This window comes from Carcharodon carcharias, chromosome 35, assembly GCF_017639515.1.
Source record: "Carcharodon carcharias isolate sCarCar2 chromosome 35, sCarCar2.pri, whole genome shotgun sequence".
NCBI lineage: Eukaryota > Metazoa > Chordata > Chondrichthyes > Lamniformes > Lamnidae > Carcharodon > Carcharodon carcharias.
The window spans coordinates 5,456,106-5,481,918 of record NC_054501.1 but is presented as its reverse complement, the minus strand read 5'-3'; the positions used below and the strand labels follow the sequence as shown (position 1 = coordinate 5,481,918).

The following is a 25,813-nucleotide window of genomic DNA, read 5'->3' as shown; positions in this document are numbered from 1 at the left end:
CATTTTCCAGCACTTGGCCCGTAGTCCTGGATGCTACAGTGTTTCAAGTGCTCGTCTAAACACTTCTTAAATGTTGTGAGGGTTCCTGCCTCTCCCACCCCCTCGGGCAGTGAGTTCCAGATTCCAACCACCCTCTGGGTGAAAAATCTTTCCCTCAAATCCCCTCTAAACCTCCTGCCCCTTACCTTCAATCTATGCCTCCTGGTTAATGACAGCTCCGCTAAGGGGAAAAGTTTATTCCTATCTATCCTACCTATGCCCCTTATAATTTTGGATACCTCTATCAGACTCCCCCCCTCAGCCTTCTCTGCTCTAAGGAAAACGACCCATGCCTATCCTGCCTCTCTTCATAGCTGAAACGCTCCAGCCCAGGCAACATCCTAGTGAATCTCCTCTGCACCCTCTCCAGTGCTCACCTCACTTCTCCTCATCCCAGTCCGAAACCAGATCGGCCCCTTATCCTCACACTGTGCCCCCCCCCCGACCCCCCCCACCACCGCCCCCCGCCCGCACCAGCAGAAACAATCTCTCAGTGTCTGCCCTGTCAAACCCCTTCAGAATCAAACTCCTCTTTAGCTTTGAAGCAGAGTGGGGCGAACTCGAAACGTTAGCTCTGCTTCTCTCTCCGCAGACGCTGCCAGAACCCCCCACCCCGCTGGGTTTTTCCAGCGTTTTCAGTTTTCATTTCCCCCATAATCTTGTAAGTTTCGATGAGATCGCCTCTCATTCTTCTGAAGTCCAGGGAATATAGACCCAATTTACTGAGCCTCTCCTCGTAGGACAACTGTACCGCCTCCAATCAGAGAGCAAATTGGCCTCTGTGCCATGCCACATCTTGAGCATCTGAATTCCCTGCAAAATGTTCTCCCTCAAGTTTGAGATGAAGGGGAGGCCTAACTGAGGTTTTATTTTTGAGTGTGATTGGTGGGATTGTTGCCCTACTTCCGCCATATTTGTGAGGGGCAAAGCACTGCCCAGCATCAGCCTGCCGGGTGACGTCATTGCGTAGCAAAGTCGGCCGCCCCGTGACATAACCCGAAGGGAGGGGAAGAATACGACGTAACGTCACCGCAGGAGCAGGCGGCGACGGAGGACGTCTCGTCACGACAGCGTTGCGGGGCACCGGCCCCAGCACCCCTTCATTTCGGGAGGCCACATCCGGTGACCTCATTGCGGGGCACTGGAAACGAAGCCTTGGCCGTCGCCTGTTTTTTTTTCTCTGTTGCTGTTTGCGTCCGAGGGGGCCGGGGATTCACCGAGGGAGAAGCTGTTAAGAGGGCGAATGGGGAGGAGGGGCAAATAAGAGTCACTGTCGTCCACCACTGTCAAACAAACAAGAACGAGCAAGGGGAAAAGACAAAAATATATAACCTGACCGGCACGGCACAGTGAAAAGATAAAGAAAGGGAACGGGAATTTCCTGCGTCAGAAAGCGAACGTCTGCCGGCGCGTCGACGCTTCTGGAACGACGGCGGACGTGTGTTTTGCGCGCTGACGTCATTGCGGGGTGGGTGGGAACGGGGCGGGGTGACCCGGCGTGTTAACGTCATAGCGGGGCACAGGCGCCCCTCGCGCTGACGTTATTGCGGGGCGGCCATTGAAGGCTGGGGCAGTGAGTGTTGAGAGAGTGGGGGAGGGGGAGGGGGGGTTTTCCTTGGTGACCTCACTGCTGATTATAGTGACTGTGGTTTGAGGAGGGGGAGGAGCTGGAGTGACAGCAAAGTGACCGTGTGGCAGGTTAAGACAATCACTTTGGAATCTGTTGTGGTGCCGAGAGTGAAACGCGAGCAGGGCGGGCTCAGGCGGTGGCGACCGACCGCGGAGGGGGGGGGGGGGGGGGGGGGGGGGCGCCGTAACTGCGGTGGACAGAACGAGCGAGCGGGCGTCGGGGACGTAGCGGTGCGCGGTGACGTCATTGAGGGGCGCGCAGGCGGGAGCTGGGTTGACGTCATTGCGGGGCGCGCAGGCGGTGGCTGGAGCGACGTCAGTACGTGGTGACCGCTTTAGGAAGGCGGGTAGGCCGAGGAGAGGAGAGGGCGGCGGTGCGGTTAGGTCACCGGGGAGAGAGCTAGCGTGCGCGATCGCTGGGCGACGTGAGTCTGCGCGGTGACGGCATTGCGGGGTTGCGTGGGGAGGGGGGTGTTGGAGTGACCTCACTGCGGGGCGGGCAGGCCGAGGGGTGCTAACGTCACTGCGGGGGCTGGCGTGGTGGGGGAGGCTTGTGGCGTCAGTACGTGGTGACCACACGTGACTGCGGGGTCCCGTGGTAGGGGGGGGTTGGGTTTGCTCGGTTACGTCACTGCTGGGCCCTAAGGGGGAAGCGGTCAGTACGCCGTTACATCAGTGCGGGCCCCAAGGGCGAGTCGTCAGTACGTGGTTACGTCAGTGCGGGGCTCAAGGCGGGAGGGTGAGGCGGCGTGCTTACGTCACTGCGGGGCACAAGGGCGGGGAGCCGTCAGTACGCGGTTACGTCAGTGCGCCACACGGTTGGTGGGGGGTGGGGAGAGAGCGGCTAATACGCGGTTGCGTCAGTGCGTGGCGGGGGTGGTGCAGGGCGAAGAGGGTTGATTCTCATCGTGGAGGGGGAGGGGGTTAGGTTACGTCAGTGCGCGGCAGGCGGGGAGAGGTGGGTCGTCGGGCGGCGGCGCGATTACGTCATTGCGGGGCGCAAGGAGGGCGCGCTTACGTAGTTGCGGGGCACAGGGGGTGGCGACGTAGTTGCGGGGCACAGGGGGCGGCGACGTCATTGCGGGGCCCTGGGGGTGGGGGTGGGGGGGGGAGGTGGGGAAAGTGGGCAGGCGGTCGGTCTGCGTGGCGCCGGAAGTGAGGCCGGTCTGCGGGGCGGAAGTGAGGCCGGGCGGAGCCGGCTGTTTGTTGTGAAGGGAGGAGAGGGGGGCGGGGTGGAGGAGGAGGAGGAGGCCGCCGCCGCCGCCGCTTGAGGAGCCTTTAGTCGCCCCCTTTCCCCACCCCCCCCCTCCCTCCCTCCACCCCCCCCGCCGCCGCCAGTCAGCATGACCATCCTCCCCAAGCAGCAGGCCGAGCGGGGGGACGAGGCCGAGGGGAGGCCGGGGCCCGGCTCTAGGCCTCGGGCCTCGCCCACCCCGCCGCCGCTGCTGCCTCTGCCGCCCGCCGTGCTGCCCTCGTCGGCGGGGGCGGCGCCGCCCACCGGCCACGGTCACGTCCACGGTCACGGTCACGGCCACGGCCTCGGCCACGTCCACGGCCACGGGGCCCCGGCCCCTCCGGCCCCGGCCGCCGCCTCGCACTGGCTGCAGGAAGGGGGGCCGGGCCCGGGCCCCAGCAGCCACGGCCTGGCCAAGCGGCGGCACCGGGCCTCGCCCCACCGCAGCGGCCGCAAGAGCCACCACCACCACCACCATCATCACCACCACCACCCGCCGCCTCCCCCCGCCCCCGGCTCCGGCCTCGGGGGCCTGGGCCTCCACCACGTCCTCCACTACCACCACCGGCACCGCCTGCCCGCCGGGCCCCCTCCCGCCGCTCTCCCCTGCCCTCCCGCCCCCCTCCCCACTGCCCTCCCCTCCTTAACCCCCTCCCTCCCCTCCTCCCTCTCCTCCTCCTCCTCCCCCTCCCCCTCCCTCTCCTCCTCCTCCCTCCTCCTCGCCCCTCCGCAAGGCGGGGGAGCCGGGCCCGGCCTGGGCAACCCGGCCTCTGGGGCTGGAGGAGGAGGGGGAGGTGGAGGGGGTGGAGGAGGAGGAGGGGGAGGTGGAGGAGGGGGGTTAGGAGGGACTGGAGGAGGAGGGGGTGGAGGGGGAGGAGGAGGAGGAGGGGGTGGTGGGGGGGGCCTCATCCCCGCCTCCGGCAGCCCCGGCGGGCCCCAGGAGCAAGGAGCCGGCTACAACAGCGAGGACGAGTACGAGACGGCGGCCAGGGAGCAGCTCCAGGACCCGGCCAAGGTGGAGCAGGTGAGGGGGGGACAGCCAGGGGCTTCCAGAGATCAGATAATGTAATGTATAGATTGTACAGGGGGTCTAATCCTGGGGCTATATAGGTGGACTAATCCTGGGGCTGTATAGATCATATACAGGGCTGTAATCCTGGGGCTATATATGTCATATATGGGGGTCTAACCCTGGGAATATATATGTCATATAGGGGGTCAATTCCTGTGGCTATATATGAGATATAGGGGGTCTAATCTTGGGGCTATATATTTTATATAAGCGGTCTAATCCTGGGGCTATATAGGTGGCATAAACCTGGGGCTATATAGGTCAGATAGGGGGTCTAATCCTGGAACTTTATATTTTTATATAGGTGATGTAATGCCGAGGCTATATGTATTATATAGGTGGTCAAATCCTGTGGGTATATATTTTTTATATAGGCGGTCTAATCCTGAGACTATATACATTATATAGTTGGTCTAATCCAGGGGCTTAGTCCAGGTGGTCTAATTCTGGGGGTATATATGTTATATAGCTGGTCTAATCCTGGGGCTCTATATTTTATATAGGTGGCCTAATCCTGGGGCTAGATATGTTACATAGGAGGTCTAATCCTGGAGTTATATATGTTATATAGGTGGTCTAATCCTGGAGCTATATATGTTATATAGTGGTCTAAACCAGTGGTGTTATATTTTATATACGTGGCCTAACCCTCATGCTATTTGTTATATAGGTGGTCTAATTGTGAGGCTATATATGTTATACATGTGTTCTAATCCTGGGGTTATATATGTTATATAGGCTTCCTAGCCCTGGACTTATATATGTTATATAACCACAGGATTAGACCACCTGTATATGTTATACAGGTGGTCTAATCCTGGAGTTGTACATATTATATAGGTGGTCTAATGCTGGGGCTATATATGTTATACAGGTGGTCTAACCGTGGGGCTATATATGTTATATAGGTGGCCTAGCCCTGGGGCTATATATTTTATGTGGTCTAATCCTGTGGCTATATATTTTAAATAGGTGGTATAATCCTCACGCTATATATGTGGTCTAAACCTCATGCTATATATGTTAAAAATAGGTGGTCTAATCCAGGGGTTATGTGTGTTATATAGATGGTCTAATCCAGGAGCTATATTTGTTACATAGCAGGTCTGATCCTGGGGCTATTTTATATAGCTGGTCTCATCCTCACGCTATATGTTAAATAGGCAGTCTAATCCTCATGCTATATATGTTATCTATAGTGATCTAAAAATGGGGTTACATGTGTTATATAGATGGTCTAATCCTGGGGCTATATATGTTATAAATGTGGTCTAACCCTCGTGCTATATATGTTATATATAGGTGGTCTAATTCAGGGGTTCTGTGTTATGTAGGTGGTCTAATCCTGGGGATATATATGCTATATAGGCGATCTAATCCTGGGGCTATATATGTTATATGGGTGGTCTAATCCTGGGGCTGCATATTTTATATAGGTGGTCTAATGCTGAGACCATATATGTCATATAGGTGGCCTAATCCTTCGGCTATATATTTTATATAGGAGGTCTAATCCTTGCTCTATTTATATTATATAGGATGCCTAATCCAAGAGCTATGTGTGTTATATAGGCCGAACCCTGGGGCTACATATGTTATATAAGTGGCCTAATGCGGAAGCTATACATGTTATATTGCCATAACCCTGGGGCTATATATGTTATATAGATGGCTTAACCCTGGGGCTATATATTTTACATAAATGGCTATATAGGTGGTCTAATCCTGGGGTTATATATGTTATAGGGGTGACCTAATCCATGGTTTTGTATGTAATATATAGGTGGTCTAATCCTGGGACCACATATGTCATATAGATGGTCTAATCTTGGGGCTATATATGTTATATAGTTGGTCTAATCCTTGGACTATATGTGCGATATAGTTGGTCTAATCCTCGGGTTATATGTGCTGTATAGGTGGTCTAATCCTGGGAGTTTATATGTCAAAAAGGCAGTCTAATCTTGGGGCTATATATGTTACATAGGTGGTCCAGTCCAGGGGCTCTATGGGTGGTCCAGTCCAGGGGCTCTATGGGTGGTCCAGTCCAGGGGCTCTATGGGTGGTCCAGTCCAGGGGCTCTATGGGTGGTCCAGTCCAGGGGCTCTATGGGTGGTCCAGTCCAGGGGCTCTATGGGTGGTCCAGTCCAGGGGCTCTATGGGTGGTCCAGTCCAGGGGCTCTATGGGTGGTCCAGTCCAGGGGCTCTATGGGTGGTCCAGTCCAGGGGCTCTATGGGTGGTCCAGTCCAGGGGCTCTATGGGTGGTCCAGTCCAGGGGCTCTATGGGTGGTCTAAATCAGGCATCATTTTTGTAATATCGGTGGTCCAATCCTGGGGTTATATCGGTGGTCCAATCCTGGGGTTATATAGGTGGTCTAATCCTGGGGTTATATAGGTGGTCCAATCCTGGGGTTATATAGGTGGTCCAATCCTGGGGTTATATAGGTGGTCCAATCCTGGGGTTATATAGGTGGTCCAATCCTGGGGTTATATAGGTGGTCCAATCCTGGGGTTATATAGGTGGTCCAATCCTGGGGTTATATAGGTGGTCCAATCCTGGGGTTATATAGGTGGTCCAATCCTGGGGTTATATAGGTGGTCCAATCCTGGGACTATATGTCATATTGGCTGTCTAATCTTGGGGATATATATGTTATATACTTGGTCTAATCCAGGTGTCATATATGTTGTATTGGTGGTCTAATCCTTGGGTTGTATAGGTGGTCTAACTCTGGGACTATATATGTTATATAGGTGGTCTAATCCTGGGACTATATGTTATATTGCCTGTCAAATCTTGGGGCTATTTAGTTGGTCTAATTCGAGTGTTATATAGGTGGTCTAATCCTGGGGTTATATATGTGGTCTAATCCTGGGACTATATATGTCATATAGGCGGTATAATCTTGGGACTATATATGTTATATAGGTGGTCTAATCCAGGCGTCATATATGTTATATGGGTGGTCCAATCCAGTGGTTATATAGGTGGTCTAATCCTGGGGTTATATAGGTGTTCTAATCCTGGGACTATATATGTCATATAGGCGGTATAATCTTGGGGATATATATGTTATATTGTTGGTCTAATCCAGGTGTCATATATGTTGTATTGTTGGTCTAATCCTAGGGTTGTGTAGGTGGTCTAACTCTGGGACTGTATATGTTATATAGGTGGTCTAATCCAGGTGTTATATATGTGGTCTAATCCTGGGACTATATATGTTATAGGTGGTATAATCTTGGGACTATATATGTTATATAGTTGGGCTAATCCAGGCATCATATATGTTATATGGGTGGTCTAATCCAGTGGTTATATAGGTGGTCTAATCCTGGGGTTATATAGGTGTTCTAATCCTGGGACTATATATGTCATATAGGCGGTATAATCTTGGGGATATATATGTTATATAGTTGGTCTAATCCAGGTGTCATATATGTTGTATTGTTGGTCTAATCCTACGGTTGTATAGGTGGTCTAACTCTGGGACTATATATGTTATGTAGGTGGTCTAATCCTGGGACTATATGTCACATTGGCTGTCTAATCTTGGGACTGTTTAGTTTGTCTAATTCGGGTGTTATATAGGTGGTCTAATCCTGGGGTTATATATGTGGTCTAATCCTGGGACTATATATGTCACATAGGCGGCATAATCTTGGGGCTATATATGTTATATAGTTGGTCTAATCCAGTCATATATGTTACATGGGTGGTCTAATCTGGGGTCCATATGGGTGGTCTAATCTGGGGTCCATATGGGTGGTCTAATCTGGGGTCCATATGGGTGGTCTAATCTGGGGTCCATATGGGTGGTCTAATCTGGGGTCCATATGGGTGGTCTAATCTGGGGTCCATATGGGTGGTCTAATCTGGGGTCTATATGGGTGGTCTAATCTGGGGTCTATATGGGTGGTCTAATCTGGGGTCTATATGGGTGGTCTAATCTGGGGTCTATATGGGTGGTCTAATCTGGGGTCTATATGGGTGGTCTAATCTGGGGTCTATATGGGTGGTCTAATCTGGGGTCTATATGGGTGGTCTAATCTGGGGTCTATATGGGTGGTCTAATCTGGGGTCTATATGGGTGGTCTAATCTGGGGTCTATATGGGTGGTCTAATCTGGGGTCTATATGGGTGGTCTAATCTTATGTCTATATGGGTGGTCTAATCTTATGTCTATATGGGTGGTCTAATCTTATGTCTATATGGGTGGTCTAATCTTATGTCTATATGGGTGGTCTAATCTTATGTCTATATGGGTGGTCTAATCTTATGTCTATATGGGTGGTCTAATCTTATGTCTATATGGGTGGTCTAATCTTATGTCTATATGGGTGGTCTAATCTTATGTCTATATGGGTGGTCTAATCTTATGTCTATATGGGTGGTCTAATCTTATGTCTATATGGGTGGTCTAATCTTATGTCTATATGGGTGGTCTAATCTTATGTCTATATGGGTGGTCTAATCTTATGTCTATATGGGTGGTCTAATCTTATGTCTATATGGGTGGTCTAATCTTATGTCTATATGGGTGGTCTAATCTTATGTCTATATGGGTGGTCTAATCTTATGTCTATATGGGTGGTCTAATCTTATGTCTATATGGGTGGTCTAATCTTATGTCTATATGGGTGGTCTAATCTTATGTCTATATGGGTGGTCTAATCTTATGTCTATATGGGTGGTCTAATCTTATGTCTATATGGGTGGTCTAATCTTATGTCTATATGGGTGGTCTAATCTTATGTCTATATGGGTGGTCTAATCTTATGTCTATATGGGTGGTCTAATCTTATGTCTATATGGGTGGTCTAATCTTATGTCTATATGGGTGGTCTAATCTTATGTCTATATGGGTGGTCTAATCTTATGTCTATATGGGTGGTCTAATCTTATGTCTATATGGGTGGTCTAATCTTATGTCTATATGGGGGGTCTAATCTTATGTCTATATGGGGGGTCTAATCTTATGTCTATATGGGGGGTCTAATCTGGGGTCTATATGGGGGGTCTAATCTGGGGTCTACATGGGGGGTCTAATCTGGGGTCTACATGGGGGGTCTAATCTGGGGTCTATATGGGGGGTCTAATCTGGGGTCTATATGGGGGGTCTAATCTGGGGTCTATATGGGGGGTCTAATCTGGGGTCTATATGGGGGGTCTAATCTGGGGTCTATATGGGGGGTCTAATCTGGGGTCTATATGGGGGGTCTAATCTGGGGTCTATATGGGGGGTCTAATCTGGGGTCTATATGGGGGGTCTAATCTGGGGTCTATATGGGGGGTCTAATCTGGGGTCTATATGGGGGGTCTATATGGGGGGTCTAATCTGGGGTCTATATGGGGGGTCTAATCTGGGGTCTATATGGGGGGTCTAATCTGGGGTCTATATGGGGGGTCTAATCTGGGGTCTATATGGGGGGTCTAATCTGGGGTCTATATGGGGGGTCTAATCTGGGGTCTATATATGTCAAAAAGGCAGTCTAATCTTGCGGCTATATATGTTATATAGTTGGTCTAATCCAGGCGTCATTTTTGTTATATGGGTGGTCTAATCCTGGGGCTGTATAGGTGGTCTAATCCTGGGACTATAATAAATTATATAGGTGGTCAATCCTGGGACTTTATATGTTATATAGATGGTCTAATCCTGGGATTATATGTCATATTGGCTGTCTAATCTTGGGACTATTTGGTTGTCTAATTTGCGTGTTATATATGTTATATAGGTGGTCTAATCGTGGGGTTATATAGGTGGTCTAATCTTGGGACTATATATGTCATAGAGGTGGTATAATCTTGGGGATATATATGTTATGTGGTTGGTCTAATCCAGGCGTCATATATGTTGTATTGGTGGTCTAATCCTAGGGTTGTATAGGTGGTCTAACTCTGGGACTATATATGTTATATTGGAGGTCTAATCCAGGCGTTATATATGTTAATTGGGTGGTTTAATCCAGTGGGTATATGGGTGGTCTAATCCTGGGACTAATGTATGTTATATAGGTGGTCTAATCCTAGGGTTGTATAAGTGGTCTAACTCTGGGACTATATATGTTATGTAGGTGGTCTAATCCTGGGACTATATGTCATATTGGCCGTCTAATCTTGGGACTATTTAGTTGGTCTAATTTGGGTGTTATATAGGTGGTCTAATCCTGGGGTTATATATGTGGTCTAATCCTGGGACTACATATGTCATATAGGCGGTATAATTTTGGGGCTATATATGTTATATAATTGGTCTAATCCAGGCGTCATATATGTTGAATTGGTGGTCTAATCCTAGGGTTGTATAGTTGTGTAACTCTGGGACTATATATGTTATATAGGTGTTCTAATCCAGGTGTTATATATGTTATATGGGTGGTCTAATCCAGTGGTTATATAGGTGGTTTAATCCTGAGGCTAATATGTTATATAGGTGGTCTAATCCTAGTGTTGTCTAGGTGGACTAACTTGGGACTATATATGTTATATAGGTGGTCTAATCCAGGCATTATATATGTTATATAGGTGGTCTAATCCAGGGGTTATATAGGTGGTCTAATCGTTGGACTACATATGTTGTATAGGTGGTCTAATGCTGGGGCCGTATAGGTGGCCTAATCCTGGGGACATATAGGTGGTCCAATCCTGGGGTCGTATAGGTGGTCCAATCCTGGGGTCGTATAGGTGGTCCAATCCTGGGGTCGTATGGGTGGTCCAATCCTGGGGCCGTATGGGTGGTCCAATCCTGGGGCCGTATGGGTGGTCCAATCCTGGGGCCGTATGGGTGGTCCAATCCTGGGGCCGTATGGGTGGTCCAATCCTGGGGCCGTATGGGTGGTCCAATCCTGGGGCCGTATGGGTGGTCCAATCCTGGGGCCGTATGGGTGGTCCAATCCAGGGGCACTGTGGGTGGTCCAGTCCAGGGGCTCTGTGGGTGGTCCAGTCCAGGGGCTCTGTGGGTGGTCCAGTCCAGGGGCTCTGTGGGTGGTCCAGTCCAGGGGCTCTGTGGGTGGTCCAGTCCAGGGGCTCTGTGGGTGGTCCAGTCCAGGGGCTCTGTGGGTGGTCCAGTCCAGGGGCTCTGTGGGTGGTCCAGTCCAGGGGCTCTGTGGGTGGTCCAGTCCAGGGGCTCTGTGGGTGGTCCAGTCCAGGGGCTCTGTGGGTGGTCCAGTCCAGGGGCTCTGTGGGTGGTCCAGTCCAGGGGCTCTGTGGGTGGTCCAGTCCAGGGGCTCTGTGGGTGGTCCAGTCCAGGGGCTCTGTGGGTGGTCCAGTCCAGGGGCTCTGTGGGTGGTCCAGTCCAGGGGCTCTGTGGGTGGTCCAGTCCAGGGGCTCTGTGGGTGGTCCAGTCCAGGGGCTCTGTGGGTGGTCCAGTCCAGGGGCTCTGTGGGTGGTCCAGTCCAGGGGCTCTGTGGGTGGTCCAGTCCAGGGGCTCTGTGGGTGGTCCAGTCCAGGGGCTCTGTGGGTGGTCCAGTCCAGGGGCTCTGTGGGTGGTCCAGTCCAGGGGCTCTGTGGGTGGTCCAGTCCAGGGGCTCTGTGGGTGGTCCAGTCCAGGGGCTCTGTGGGTGGTCCAGTCCAGGGGCTCTGTGGGTGGTCCAGTCCAGGGGCTCTGTGGGTGGTCCAGTCCAGGGGCTCTGTGGGTGGTCCAGTCCAGGGGCTCTGTGGGTGGTCCAGTCCAGGGGCTCTGTGGGTGGTCCAGTCCAGGGGCTCTGTGGGTGGTCCAGTCCAGGGGCTCTGTGGGTGGTCCAGTCCAGGGGCTCTGTGGGTGGTCCAGTCCAGGGGCTCTGTGGGTGGTCCAGTCCAGGGGCTCTGTGGGTGGTCCAGTCCAGGGGCTCTGTGGGTGGTCCAGTCCAGGGGCTCTGTGGGTGGTCCAGTCCAGGGGCTCTGTGGGTGGTCCAGTCCAGGGGCTCTGTGGGTGGTCCAGTCCAGGGGCTCTGTGGGTGGTCCAGTCCAGGGGCTCTGTGGGTGGTCCAGTCCAGGGGCTCTGTGGGTGGTCCAGTCCAGGGGCTCTGTGGGTGGTCCAGTCCAGGGGCTCTGTGGGTGGTCCAGTCCAGGGGCTCTGTGGGTGGTCCAGTCCAGGGGCTCTGTGGGTGGTCCAGTCCAGGGGCTCTGTGGGTGGTCCAGTCCAGGGGCTCTGTGGGTGGTCCAGTCCAGGGGCTCTGTGGGTGGTCCAGTCCAGGGGCTCTGTGGGTGGTCCAGTCCAGGGGCTCTGTGGGTGGTCCAGTCCAGGGGCTCTGTGGGTGGTCCAGTCCAGGGGCTCTGTGGGTGGTCCAGTCCAGGGGCTCTGTGGGTGGTCCAGTCCAGGGGCTCTGTGGGTGGTCCAGTCCAGGGGCTCTGTGGGTGGTCCAGTCCAGGGGCTCTGTGGGTGGTCCAGTCCAGGGGCTCTGTGGGTGGTCCAGTCCAGGGGCTCTGTGGGTGGTCCAGTCCAGGGGCTCTGTGGGTGGTCCAGTCCAGGGGCTCTGTGGGTGGTCCAGTCCAGGGGCTCTGTGGGTGGTCCAGTCCAGGGGCTCTGTGGGTGGTCCAGTCCAGGGGCTCTGTGGGTGGTCCAGTCCAGGGGCTCTGTGGGTGGTCCAGTCCAGGGGCTCTGCGGGTGGTCCAGTCCAGGGGCTCTGCGGGTGGTCCAGTCCAGGGGCTCTGCGGGTGGTCCAGTCCAGGGGCTCTGCGGGTGGTCCAGTCCAGGGGCTCTGCGGGTGGTCCAGTCCAGGGGCTCTGCGGGTGGTCCAGTCCAGGGGCTCTGCGGGTGGTCCAGTCCAGGGGCTCTGCGGGTGGTCCAGTCCAGGGGCTCTGCGGGTGGTCCAGTCCAGGGGCTCTGCGGGTGGTCCAGTCCAGGGGCTCTGTGGGTTGTCTAAATCAGGCATCATTTTTGTAATATCGGTGGTCCAATCCTGGGGTTATATAGGTGGTCCAATCCTGGGGTTATATAGGTGGTCCAATCCTGGGGTTATATAGGTGGTCCAATCCTGGGGTTATATAGGTGGTCCAATCCTGGGGTTATATAGGTGGTCCAATCATGGGACTATATGACGTATTGGCTGTCTAATCTTGGGGATATATATGTTATATATTTGGTCTAATCCAGGTGTCATATATGTTGTATTGTTGGTCTAATCCTAGGTTTGTGTGGATGGTCTAACTCTGGGACTATATATGTTATATGGGTCGTCTAATCCAGGTGTTATATATGTTATATGGGTGGTCTAATCCTGGGGTTATATATGTGGTCTAATCCTGGGACTATATGTGTTATATAGGCGGGATAATCTTGGGACTATATATGTTATATAGTTGGGCTAATCCAGGCGTCATATATGTTATCTGGGTGGTCTAATCCAGTGGTTATATAGGTGGTCTAACCCTGGGGTTATATGTCATATTGGCTGTCTAATCTTGGGACTATTTAGTTTGTCTAATTCGGGTGTTATATAGGTGGTCTAATCCTGGGGTTATATATGTGGTCTAATCCTGGGACTATAAATGTCACATAAGCGGTATAATCTTCGGGCTATATATGTTATATAGTTGGTCTAATCCAGGCGTCGTATATGTTGAATTGGTGGTCTAATCTTAGGGTTGTATAGTGGTGTAACTCTGGGACTATATATGTTATATAGGTCGTCTAATCCAGGCGTCATATATGTGACATGGGTGGTCTAATCCGGGGTCTATATGGGTGGTCTAATCCGGGGTCTATATGGGTGGTCTAATCCGGGGTCTATGTGGGTGGTCTAATCCGGGGTCTATGTGGGTGGTCTAATCCGGGGTCTATGTGGGTGGTCTAATCCGGGGTCTCTGTGGGTGGTCTAATCCGGGGTCTCTGTGGGTGGTCTAATCCGGGGTCTCTGTGGGTGGTCTAATCCGGGGTCTCTGTGGGTGGTCTAATCCGGGGTCTCTGTGGGTGGTCTAATCCGGGGTCTCTGTGGGTGGTCCAGTCCAGGGGCTCTGTGGGTGGTCCAGTCCAGGGGCTCTATGGGTGGTCCAGTCCAGGGGCTCTATGGGTGGTCCAGTCCAGGGGCTCTATGGGTGGTCTAAATCAGGCATCATTTTTGTAATATCGGTGGTCCAATCCTGGGGTTATATAGGTGGTCCAATCCTGGGGTTATATAGGTGGTCCAATCCTGGGGTTATATAGGTGGTCTAATCCTGGGACTATATGTCATATTGGCTGTCTAATCTTGGGGATATATGTGTTATATATTTGGTCTAATCCAGGTGTCATATATGTTGTATTGGTGGTCTAATCCTTGGGTTGTATAGGTGGTCTAACTCTGGGACTATATATGTTGTATAGGTGGTCTAATCCTGGGACTATATGTTATATTGCCTGTCAAATCTTGGGGCTATTTAGTTGGTCTAATTCAAGTGTTATATAGGTGGTCTAATCCAGGCGTCATATATGTTATATGGGTGGTCCAATCCAATGGTTATATAGGTGGTCTAATCCTGGGGTTATATAGGTGTTCTAATCCTGGGACTATATATGTCATATAGGCGGTATAATCTTGGGGATATATATGTTATATTGTTGGTCTAATCCAGGTGTCATATATGTTGTATTGTTGGTCTAATCCTAGGGTTGTGTAGGTGGTCTAACTCTGGGACTGTATATGTTATATAGGTGGTCTAATCCAGGTGTTATATATGTGGTCTAATCCTGGGACTATATATGTTATAGGTGGTATAATCTTGGGACTATATATGTTATATAGTTGGGCTAATCCAGGCATCATATATGTTATATGGGTGGTCTAATCCAGTGGTTATATAGGTGGTCTAATCCTGGGGTTATATAGGTGTTCTAATCCTGGGACTATATATGTCATATAGGCGGTATAATCTTGGGGATATATATGTTATATAGTTGGTCTAATCCAGGTGTCATATATGTTATATTGGTGGTCTGATCCTACGTTTGTATAGGTGGTCTAACTCTGGGACTATATATGTTATGTAGGTGGTCTAATCCTGGGACTATATGTCATATTGGCTGTCTAATCTTGGGACTATTTAGTTTGTCTAATTCGGGTGTTATATAGGTGGTCTAATCCTGGGGTTATATATGTGGTCTAATCCTGGGACTATATATGTCACATAGCCGGTATAATCTTGGGGCTATATATGTTACATAGTTGGTCTAATCCAGGCGTCATTTTTGTTATATGGGTGGTCTAATCCTGGGGCTGTATAGGTGGTCTAATCCAGGCGTTATATATGTTATATGGGTGGTCTAATCCTGGGGCTAATATGTTATATAGGTGGTCTAATCCTAATGTTGTCTAGGTGGACTAATTCTGGGACTATATATGTTATATAGGTGGTCTAATCCAGGCATTATATATGTTATATGGGTGGACTAATCCAGTGGTTATATATGTGGTCTAATCCTGGGTCTAATATGTTATATAGGTGGTCTAATCCAGGGGTTATATAGGTGGTCTAATCCTTGGACTACATATGTTGTATAGGTGGTCTAATCCTGGGGCCGTATAGGTGGTCTAATCCTGGGGCCGTATAGGTGGTCTAATCCTGGGGCCGTATAGGTGGTCTAATCCTGGGGCCGTATAGATGGTCTAATCCTGGGGCCGTATAGGTGGTCTAATCCTGGGGCCGTATAGGTGGTCTAATCCTGGGGCCGTATAGGTGGTCTAATCCTGGGGCCGTATAGGTGGTCTAATCCTGGGGCCGTATGGGTGGTCTAATCCTGGGGCCGTATGGGTGGTCTAATCCTGGGGCCGTATGGGTGGTCTAATCCTGGGGCCGTATGGGTGGTCTAATCCTGGGGCCGTATGGGTGGTCTAATCCTGGGGCCGTATGGGTGGTCTAATCCTGGGGCCGTATGGGTGGTCTAATCCTGGGATTATATGTCATATTGGTTGTCTAATCTTGGGACTATTTAGTTGTCTAATTTGGGTGTTATATATGTTATATAGGTGGTCTAATCGTGGGGTTATATATGTAGTCTAATCCTGGGACTATATATGTCATATAGGCGGTATAATCTTGGGGATATAGATTTTATGTGGTTGGTCTAATCCAGGCGTCATACATGTTGTATTGGTGGTCTAATCCTAGGGTTGTATAGGTGGTCTAACTCTGGGACTATATATGTTATATTGGTGGTCTGATCCAGGCGTTATATATGTTATATGGGTGGTCTAATCCAGTGGGTATATGGGTGATCTAATCCTGGGACTAATGTATGTTATATAGGTGGTCTAATCCTAGGGTTGTATAGGTGGTCTAACTCTGGGACTATATATGTTATGTAGGTGGTCTAATCCTGGGACTATATGTCATATTGGCTGTCTAATCTTGGGACTATTTAGTTGGTCTAATTCGAGTGTTATATAGGTGGTCTAATCCTGGGGTTATATATGTGGTCTAATCCTGGGACTATATATGTCATATAGGCGGTATAATCTTGGGGCTATATATGTTATATAATTGGTCTAATCCAGGCGTCATATATGTTGAATTGGTGGTCTAATCCTAGGGTTGTATAGTTGTGTAACTCTGGGACTGTATATGTTATATAGGTCGTCTAATCCAGGCGTTATATATGTTATATGGGTGGTCTAATCCAGTGGTTATATAGGTGGTCTAATCCTGGGGCTAATATGGTATATAGGTGGTCTAATCCTAGTGTTGTCTAGGTGGACTAACTCTGGGACTATATATGTTATATAGGTGGTCTAATCCATGCATTATATATGTTATAGGGGTGGACTAATCCAGTGGTTATATATGTGGTCTAATCCTGGGACTAATATGTTGTATAGGTGGTCTAATCCTTGGACTACATATGTTGTATAGGTGGTCTAATCCTGGGGCTGTATAAGTGGTCTAATCCTGCGGCCATATAGGTGGTCTAATGCTGGGGCCGTGTAGGTGGTCTAATCCTGGGGCCGTATGGGTGGTCCAATCCTGGGGCCATATGGGTGGTCCAATCCTGGGGCCATATGGGTGGTCCAATCCTGGGGCCGTATGGGTGGTCCAATCCTGGGGCCGTATGGGAGGTCCAATCCTGGGGCCATATGGGTGGTCCAATCCTGGGGCCGTATGGGTGGTCCAATCCAGGGGCCCTATGGGTGGTCCAATCCAGGGGCTCTATGGGTTGTCCAATCCAGGGGCACTATGGATGGTCCAATCCAGGGGCTCTGTGGGTGGTCCAATCCAGGGGCTCTGTAGGCGGTGCAATCCGGGGGCTCTGTGGGCGGTGCAATCCGGGGGCTCTGTGGGCGGTGCAATCCGGGGGGCTCTGTGGGCGGTGCAATCCGGGGGCTCTGTGGGCGGTGCAATCCGGGGGCTCTGTGGGCGGTGCAATCCGGGGGCTCTGTGGGCGGTGCAATCCGGGGGCTCTGTGGGCGGTGCAATCCGGGGGCTCTGTGGGCGGTGCAATCCGGGGGCTCTGTGGGCGGTGCAATCCGGGGGCTCTGTGGGCGGTGCAATCCGGGGGCTCTGTGGGCGGTGCAATCGGGGGCTCTGTGGGCGGTGCAATCCGGGGGCTCTGTGGGCGGTGCAATCCGGGGGCTCTGTGGGCGGTGCAATCCGGGGGCTCTGTGGGCGGTGCAATCCGGGGGCTCTGTGGGCGGTGCAATCCGGGGGCTCTGTGGGCGGTGCAATCCGGGGGCTCTGTGGGCGGTGCAATCCGGGGGCTCTGTGGGCGGTGCAATCCGGGGGCTCTATATGTCAAAAAGGCAGTCTAATCTTGGGGCTATATATGTTATATAGTTGGTCTAATGCAGGCGTCATTTTTGTTATATGGTGGTCTAATCCTGGGAATATATGTCATATTGGCTGTCTAATCTTGTGCCTATTTAGTTGTCTAATTTGGGTGTTATATATGTTATATTGGTGGTCTAATCCTGGGGTTATATAGGTGGTCTAATCCTGGGACTATGTATGTCATATAGGCGGTATAATCTTGGGGATATATATGTTACATAGTTGGTCTAATCCAGGTGTCATATATGTTGTATTGTTGGTCTAATCCTAGGGTTGTGTAGGTGGTCTAACTCTGGGACTATATATGTTATATAGGTGGTCTAATCCAGACGTTATATATGTTATATGGGTGGTCTAATCCTGGGGTTATATATGTGGTCTAATCCTGGGACTATATATGTTATATAGACGGTATAATCTTGGGACTATATATGTTATATAGTTGGGCTAATCCAGGCGTCATATATGTTATATGGGTGGTCTAATCCAGTGGTTATATAGGTGGTCTAATCCTGGGGTTATATAGGTGTTCTAATCCAGGGACTATATATGTCATATAGGCGGTATAATCTTGGGGATATATATGTTATATAGTTGGTCTAATCCAGGTGTCATATATGTTGTATTGGTGGTCTGATCCTACGTTTGTATAGGTGGTCTAACTCTGGGACTATATATGTTATGTAGGTGGTCTAATCCTGGGACTATATGTCATATTGGCTGTCTAATCTTGGGACTATTTAGTTTGTCTAATTCGGGTGTTATATAGGTGGTCTAATCCTGGGGTTATATATGTGGTCTAATCCTGGGACTATATATGTCACATAGGCGGTATAATCTTGGGGCTATATATGTTACATAGTTGGTCTAATCCAGGCGTCATTTTTGTTATATGGGTGGTCTAATCCTGGGGCTGTATAGGTGGTCTAATCCAGGCGTTATATATGTTATATGGGTGGTCTAATCCTGGGGCTAATATGTTATATAGGTGATCTAATCCTAATGTTGTCTAGGTGGACTAATTCTGGGACTATATATGTTATATAGGTGGTCTAATCCAGGCATTATATATGTTATATGGGTGGACTAATCCAGTGGTTATATATGTGGTCTAATATGTTATATAGGTGGTCTAATCCAGGGGTTATATAGGTGGTCTAATCCTTGGACTACATATGTTGTATAGGTGGTCTAATCCTGGGGCCGTATAGGTGGTCTAATCCTGGGGCCGTATAGGTGGTCTAATCCTGGGGCCGTATAAGTGGTCTAATCCTGGGGCCGTATAGGTGGTCTAATCCTGGGGCCGTATAGGTGGTCTAATCCTGGGGCCGTATAGGTGGTCTAATCCTGGGGCCGTATGGTTGGTCTAATCCTGGGGCCGTATGGTTGGTCTAATCCTGGGGCCGTATGGTTGGTCTAATCCTGGGGCCGTATGGTTGGTCTAATCCTGGGGCCGTATGGGTGGTCTAATCCTGGGGCCGTATGGGTGGTCTAATCCTGGGGCCGTATGGGTGGTCTAATCCTGGGGCCGTATGGGTGGTCTAATCCTGGGGCCGTATGGGTGGTCTAATCCTGAGGCCGTATGGGTGGTCTAATCCTGGGGCCGTATGGGTGGTCTAATCCTGGGGCCGTATGGGTGGTCTAATCCTGGGGCCGTATGGGTGGTCTAATCCTGGGGCCGTATGGGTGGTCTAATCCTGGGGCCGTATGGGTGGTCTAATCCTGGGGCCGTATGGGTGGTCTAATCCTGGGGCCGTATGGGTGGTCTAATCCTGGGGCCGTATGGGTGGTCCAATCCTGGGGCCGTATGGGTGGTCCAATCCGGGGGCTCTGTGGGTGGCCCAATCCGGGGGCTCTGTGGGTGGCGCCATCCTGGGGCTCTGTGGGTGGCGCCATCCTGGGGCTCTGTGGGTGGCGCCATCCTGGGGCTCTGTGGGTGGCGCCATCCTGGGGCTCTGTGGGTGGCGCCATCCTGGGGCTCTGTGGGTGGCGCCATCCTGGGGCTCTGTGGGTGGCGCCATCCTGGGGCTCTGTGGGTGGCGCCATCCTGGGGCTCTGTGGGTGGCGCCATCCTGGGGCTCTGTGGGTGGCGCCATCCTGGGGCTCTGTGGGTGGCGCCATCCTGGGGCTCTGTGGGTGGCGCCATCCTGGGGCTCTGTGGGTGGCGCCATCCTGGGGCTCTGTGGGTGGCGCCATCCTGGGGCTCTGTGGGTGGCGCCATCCTGGGGCTCTGTGGGTGGCGCCATCCTGGGGCTCTGTGGGTGGCGCCATCCTGGGGCTCTGTGGGTGGCGCCATCCTGGGGCTCTGTGGGTGGCGCCATCCTGGGGCTCTGTGGGTGGCGCCATCCTGGGGCTCTGTGGGTGGCGCCATCCTGGGGCTCTGTGGGTGGCGCCATCCTGGGGCTCTGTGGGTGGCGCCATCCTGGGGCTCTGTGGGTGGCGCCATCCTGGGGCTCTGTGGGTGGCGCCATCCTGGGGCTCTGTGGGTGGCGCCATCCTGGGGCTCTGTGGGTGGCGCCATCCTGGGGCTCTGTGGGTGGCGCCATCCTGGGGCTCTGTGGGTGGCGCCATCCTGGGGCTCTGTGGGTGGCGCCATCCTGGGGCTGTGTGGGTGGCGCCATCCTGGGGCTCTGTGGGTGGCGCCATCCTGGGGCTCTGTGGGTGGCGCCATCCTGGGGCTCTGTGGGTGGCGCCATCCTGGGGCTCTGTGGGTGGCGCCATCCTGGGGCTCTGTGGGTGGCGCCATCCTGGGGCTCTGTGGGTGGCGCCATCCTGGGGCTCTGTGGGTGGCGCCATCCTGGGGCTCTGTGGGTGGCGCCATCCTGGGGCTCTGTGGGTGGCGCCATCCTGGGGCTCTGTGGGTGGCGCCATCCTGGGGCTCTGTGGGTGGCGCCATCCTGGGGCTCTGTGGGTGGCGCCATCCTGGGGCTCTGTGGGTGGCGCCATCCTGGGGCTCTGTGGGTGGCGCCATCCTGGGGCTCTGTGGGTGGCGCCATCCGGGGGCTCTGTGGGTGGCGCCATCCGGGGGCTCTGTGGGTGGCGCCATCCGGGGGCTCTGTGGGTGGCGCCATCCTGGGGCTCTGTGGGTGGCGCCATCCGGCGGCTCTGTGGGTGGCGCCCTCCGGGGGCTCTGTGGGTGGCGCCCTCCGGGGGCTCTATATGTTATATAGTTGGTCTAATCCAGGCGTTATTTTTGTTATATGGGTGGTCTAATCCTGGGGCTGTATAGGTGGTCTAATCCTGGGACTATAATAAATTATATAGGTGGTCTAATCCTGGGACTATATGTCATATTGGCTGTCTAATCTTGGGACTATTTAGTTGTCGAATTTGGGTGTTATATATGTTATATAGGTGGTCTAATCCTGGGGTTATATAGGTGGTCTAATCCTGGGACTATATATGTCATATAGGTGGTATAATCTTGGGGATATATATGTTATGTGGTTGGTCTAATCCAAGCGTCATATATGTTGTATTGGTGGTCTAATCCTAGGATTGTATAGGTGGTCTAATCCTGGGACTATATATGTTATATAGGTGGTCAAATCCTGGGACTTTATATGTTATATAGTTGGTCTAATCCAGGCGTCATATATGTTGTATTGGTGGTCTAATCCTAGGGTTGTATAGGTGGTCTAATTTTGGGACTATATATGTTATATAGTTGGTCTAATCCAGGCGTTATTTTTGTTATATGGGTGGTCTAATCCTGGGGCTGTATAGGTGGTCTAATCCTGGGACTATAATAAATTATATAGGTGGTCTAATCCTGGGACTATAAGTCATATTGGCTGTCTAATCTTGGGACTATTTAGTTGTCGAATTTGGGTGTTATATATGTTATATAGGTGGTCTAATCCTGGGGTTATATAGGTGGTCTAATCCTGGGACTATATATGTCATATAGGTGGTATAATCTTGGGGATATATATGTTATGTGGTTGGTCTAATCCAAGCGTCATATATGTTGTATTGGTGGTCTAATCCTAGGATTGTATAGGTGGTCTAATCCTGGGACTATATATGTTATATAGGTGGTCAAATCCTGGGACTTTATATGTTATATAGTTGGTCTAATCCAGGCGTCATATATGTTGTATTGGTGGTCTAATCCTAGGGTTGTATAGGTGGTCTAATTTTGGGACTATATATGTTATATAGGTGGTCTAATCCAGGCGTTATATATGTTATACGGGTAGTCTAATCCAGTGGTTATATAGGTGGTCTAATCCTGGGACTAATGTATGTTATATAGGTGGTTTAATTCCAGGGTTGTATAGGTGGTCTAACTCTGGGACTATATATGTTATATAGGTCGTCTAATCCAGGCGTTATATATGTTATATGGGTGGTCTAATCCAGTGGTTATATAGGTGGTCTAATCCTGGGGCTAATATGTTATATAGGTGGTCTAATCCTAGTGTTGTCTAGGTGGTCTAACTCTGGGACTATATATGTTATATAGGTGGTCTAATCCTAGGGTTGTCTAGGTGGTCTAACTCCGGGATTTTATATGTTATATAGGTGGTCTAATCCTGGGACTATGTCATATTGGCTGTCTAATTTTGGGACTATTTAGTTGGGGCCATATAGGTGGGTCTGATCATGGGGCCGTATATGTGGGTCTGTCCCTGGGGCCGTGTAGGTTGTTCCGACCCTGGGGCCGTGTAGGTTGTTCCGACCCTGGGGCCGTGTAGGTTGTTCCGACCCTGGGGCCGTGTAGGTTGTTCCGACCCTGGGGCCGTGTAGGTTGTTCCGACCCTGGGGCCGTGTAGGTTGTTCCGACCCTGGGGCCGTGTAGGTTGTTCCGACCCTGGGGCCGTGTAGGTTGGTCCGACCCTGGGGCCGTGTAGGTTGGTCCGACCCTGGGGCCGTGTAGGTTGGTCCGACCCTGGGGCCGTGTAGGTTGGTCCGACCCTGGGGCCGTGTAGGTTGGTCCGACCCTGGGGCCGTGTAGGTTGGTCCGACCCTGGGGCCGTGTAGGTTGGTCCGACCCTGGGGCCGTGTAGGTTGGTCCGACCCTGGGGCCGTGTAGGTTGGTCCGACCCTGGGGCCGTGTAGCTTGGTCCGACCCTGGGGCCGTGTAGCTTGGTCCGACCCTGGGGCCGTGTAGCTTGGTCCGACCCTGGGGCCGTGTAGCTTGGTCCGACCCTGGGGCCGTGTAGCTTGGTCCGACCCTGGGGCCGTGTAGCTTGGTCCGACCCTGGGGCCGTGTAGCTTGGTCCGACCCTGGGGCCGTGTAGCTTGGTCCGACCCTGGGGCCGTGTAGCTTGGTCCGACCCTGGGGCCGTGTAGCTTGGTCCGACCCTGGGGCCGTGTAGCTTGGTCCGACCCTGGGGCCTTGTAGCTTGGTCCGACCCTGGGGCCTTGTAGCTTGGTCCGACCCTGGGGCCGTGTAGCTTGGTCCGACCCTGGGGCCGTGTAGCTTGGTCCGACCCTGGGGCCGTGTAGCTTGGTCCGACCCTGGGGCCGTGTAGCGTGGTCCGACCCTGGGGCCGTGTAGCTTGGTCCGACCCTGGGGCCGTGTAGCGTGGTCCGACCCTGGGGCCGTGTAGCGTGGTCCGACCCTGGGGCCGTGTAGCGTGGTCCGACCCTGGGGCCGTGTAGCGTGGTCCGACCCTGGGGCCGTGTAGCGTGGTCCGACCCTGGGGCCGTGTAGCGTGGGTCCGACCCTGGGGCCGTGTAGCGTGGTCCGACCCTGGGGCCGTGTAGCGTGGTCCGACCCTGGGGCCGTGTAGCGTGGTCCGACCCTGGGGCCGTGTAGCGTGGTCCGACCCTGGGGCCGTGTAGCGTGGTCCGACCCTGGGGCCGTGTAGCGTGGTCCGACCCTGGGGCCGTGTAGCGTGGTCCGACCCTGGGGCCGTGTAGCGTGGTCCGACCCTGGGGCCGTGTAGCGTGGTCCGACCCTGGGGCCGTGTAGCGTGGTCCGACCCTGGGGCCGTGTAGCGTGGTCCGACCCTGGGGCCGTGTAGCGTGGGTCCGACCCTGGGGCCGTGTAGCGTGGTCCGACCCTGGGGCCGTGTAGCGTGGTCCGACCCTGGGGCCGTGTAGCGTGGTCCGACCCTGGGGCCGTGTAGCGTGGTCCGACCCTGGGGCCGTGTAGCGTGGTCCGACCCTGGGGCCGTGTAGCGTGGTCCGACCCTGGGGCCGTGTAGCGGTGGTCCGACCCTGGGGCCGTGTAGCGTGGTCCGACCCTGGGGCCGTGTAGCGTGGTCCGACCCTGGGGCCGTGTAGCGTGGTCCGACCCTGGGGCCGTGTAGCGTGGTCCGACCCTGGGGCCGTGTAGCGTGGTCCGACCCTGGGGCCGTGTAGCGTGGTCCGACCCTGGGGCCGTGTAGCGTGGTCCGACCCTGGGGCCGTGTAGCGTGGTCCGACCCTGGGGCCGTGTAGCGTGGTCCGACCCTGGGGCCGTGTAGCGTGGTCCGACCCTGGGGCCGTGTAGCGTGGTCCGACCCTGGGGCCGTGTAGCGTGGTCCGACCCTGGGGCCGTGTAGCGTGGTCCGACCCTGGGGCCGTGTAGCGTGGTCCGACCCTGGGGCCGTGTAGCGTGGTCCGACCCTGGGGCCGTGTAGCGTGGTCCGACCCTGGGGCCGTGTAGCGTGGTCCGACCCTGGGGCCGTGTAGCGTGGTCCGACCCTGGGGCCGTGTAGCGTGGTCCGACCCTGGGGCCGTGTAGCGTGGTCCGACCCTGGGGCCGTGTAGCGTGGTCCGACCCTGGGGCCGTGTAGCGTGGTCCGACCCTGGGGCCGTGTAGCGTGGTCCGACCCTGGGGCCGTGTAGCGTGGTCCGACCCTGGGGCCGTGTAGCGTGGTCCGACCCTGGGGCCGTGTAGCGTGGTCCGACCCTGGGGCCGTGTAGCGTGGTCCGACCCTGGGGCCGTGTAGCGTGGTCCGACCCTGGGGCCGTGTAGCGTGGTCCGACCCTGGGGCCGTGTAGCGTGGTCCGACCCTGGGGCCGATATATGTTATATAGGTGGTCTAATCCTGGGATTATGTCATATTAGCTGTCTAATCTTGGGACTATTTAGTTGCCTAATTCGCGTGTTATATATGTTATATAGGTGGTCTAATCCTGGAGTTATATAGGTGGTCTAATCCTGGGACTATATATGTCACATAGGCGGTATAATCTTGGGGATATATATGTTATAAACTTGGTCTAATCCAGGTGTCATATATGTTGTATTGGTGGTCTAATCCTAGGGTCGTATAGGTGGTCTAACTCTGACACTATATATGTTATATTGGTGGTCTAATCCAGGCATGTTATATGTTATATGGGTGGTCTAATCCAGTGGTTATATAGGTGGTCTAATCCTGGGACTAATGTATGTTATATAGGTGGTCTAATCCTGGGTTTGTATAGGTGGTCTAACCCTGGGACTATATATGTTTTTTCAGTGGTTTAATCCTGGGACTATGTCATATTGGCTGTCTAATTTTGGGACTATTTAGTTGGTCTAATTCGGGTGTTATATATGTTATACAGGTGGTCTAATCCTGGGGCTATACTGGTTGTGTAATCCTGGGGCCGTATAGGTGGGTCTGATGCTGGGGCCGTATAGGTGGGTCTGATGCTGGGGCAGTATAGGTGGTCTGATGCTGGGGCCGTATAGGTGGTCTGATGCTGGGGCCGTATAGGTGGTCTGATGCTGGGGCCGTATAGGTGGTCTGATGCTGGGGCCGTATAGGTGGTCTGATGCTGGGGCCGTATAGGTGGTCTGATGCTGGGGCCGTATAGGTGGTCTGATGCTGGGGCCGTATAGGTGGTCTGATGCTGGGGCCGTATAGGTGGTCTGATGCTGGGGCCGTATAGGTGGTCTGATGCTGGGGCCGTATAGGTGGTCTGATGCTGGGGCCGTATAGGTGGTCTGATGCTGGGGCCGTATAGGTGGTCTGATGCTGGGGCCGTATAGGTGGTCTGATGCTGGGGCCGTATAGGTGGTCTGATGCTGGGGCCGTATAGGTGGTCTGATGCTGGGGCCGTATAGGTGGTCTGATGCTGGGGCCGTATAGGTGGTCTGATGCTGGGGCCGTATAGGTGGTCTGATGCTGGGGCCGTATAGGTGGTCTGATGCTGGGGCCGTATAGGTGGTCTGATGCTGGGGCCGTATAG

At 52.9% G+C, this 25,813-nt stretch overlaps 1 protein-coding gene across 2 annotated transcripts in view; it reads left to right on the top strand.

The window, feature by feature from the left end:
- Positions 1–3,797: 3,797 nt before the first annotated feature.
- otud5a (OTU deubiquitinase 5a) overlaps positions 3,798–25,813 on the top strand; it is a 103,937-nt gene continuing 81,921 nt past the window's right edge. The window contains exon 1 of one of the 2 annotated variants that reach the window (XM_041179577.1): positions 3,798–3,926. The gene's annotated coding sequence lies outside the window, so the exon portion shown is untranslated. The remainder of the gene's footprint in view (positions 3,927–25,813) is intronic. The other variant, XM_041179578.1, reaches the window with a different exon arrangement.